The sequence below is a fragment of the Myotis yumanensis genome, unplaced genomic scaffold, assembly GCF_028538775.1.
Source record: "Myotis yumanensis isolate MYYU_CA2020_CCGP unplaced genomic scaffold, mMyoYum1.0.hap1 SCAF_6, whole genome shotgun sequence".
In the NCBI taxonomy this organism is placed as follows: Eukaryota; Metazoa; Chordata; class Mammalia; order Chiroptera; family Vespertilionidae; genus Myotis; species Myotis yumanensis.
Window position 1 is genome coordinate 76,025,595 of NW_027223757.1, and position 1,421 is coordinate 76,027,015.

The 1,421-nt window shown below is 38.1% G+C and overlaps 1 non-coding gene across 1 annotated transcript; it reads left to right on the forward strand.

Moving 5' to 3' along the window:
- The first annotated feature begins 306 nt into the window (after positions 1 to 306).
- Positions 307 to 422, forward strand: LOC139013355 (small Cajal body-specific RNA 8). Its single transcript, XR_011472006.1, has one exon. It is a non-coding gene; the product is annotated as a small Cajal body-specific RNA 8 (non-coding RNA).
- The last annotated feature ends 999 nt before the right edge of the window (positions 423 to 1,421 follow it).

The following is a 1,421-nucleotide window of genomic DNA, read 5'->3' on the forward strand; positions in this document are numbered from 1 at the left end:
TCAGAAGTTTTAGATTAATATAAAGTAAAATCATAATATTCACTGGATAAAAGGAAATACTTAAATTTTAAATTTAGAGTCGACAAAGTAAATAGAGTATGTTCAAAGAGAGATTAGTGAGTTGCTACCACCATGGCTCAGTAACATGGACTGGAAAATCTACTGAAATGAGTATTTAAAGCCAGTATTTATGTGAAGACGGTCCACAGCTTCTACTGTTGTGTGATACTGACAGAAAAGAGGTCTTAATTTCCCTTTCGATTTCTACCGCTTAATAAAGCAGTGAGCTATGATAGTTCATATACTGGGGAGGCTGCTGCACAAATTGGGCTGAAGTACTGCTCTCATTGTCCCTGTACCTCCCTAGAATAATCTGCCTTTTAGCAAAATAAATCTCATAGACATCAAGGATGCATACATTCTCAGGGCTGGGAGATTGGGCTAAGGATTGGGTAGAATCATCTCTACAATTCTCTCTGTGTCTAGTCTGAGTTGAAAATAAGTTCTTAGCTTTCCTGGCTCTTGGTTTGGCAACAAGATATTAAATAAATAGTCATTTTAAGAGCAATGCTTTATACCCAGCACCATATTAGGGAAGAAGTAAGAGACACAGCTCCTGCATTTAGCAAGTATGCAAACGTCTTGGAAAGTAATGTTTTTATATTTGCATGTCAATATAGTCTGAGCAAGAGCCAGAGGAAGAGAGAGACATCGAAGCAAAATATTAGATAACATCTGTACTATAGATATTAAAAACGGAGAAGTTAACTACGGGCAGGGGTTAGAGAAGACTCCATGGAGAAGAGGGAACCTTCGAACAAGGTTGAGAAAATAAAGTGTTCCAAGTGAAGAAAATGGCACAAGCCAAGACACAGAGTTATGTCCTCCTTCCTTTATTAAGGCATTGAGCAATCATTTAATAAACTCTTAGTTCACACCAGGGCCAGAACCAGTATCTTCAGAGATGAGCTATGAGATGGAGTCATTCTCACTAACTTTGTAGGAATGGCTTAGAAGGTCTGTTATCTTCTATGCCAGTGACTACTCTGTCGCCGGTTTTTGTTACATTTTATTGAAAGAATGAGTATTCTGCTACTTTCCTAATGAATCTATTTTTTAAATTTCTGAATCACCTTTATTTCTCTTTGAATTTGTTATGTCATTTTAATATTTTTTAAAATATATTTTATTGATTTTTTTACGGAGAGCTAGGGAGAGGGATAGAGAGTTAGAAACATCGATGAGAGAGAAACATCGATCAGCTGCCTCCTGCACACTCCCCACTGGGGATGTACCTGTAACCATGGTACATGCCCTTGACCGGAATCGAACCTGGGACCTTTCAGTCCGCAGGCCGACGCTCTATCCACTGAGCCAAACTGGTTAGGGCTCATTTTAATTTTTGAGAGGTTATTTTCTTA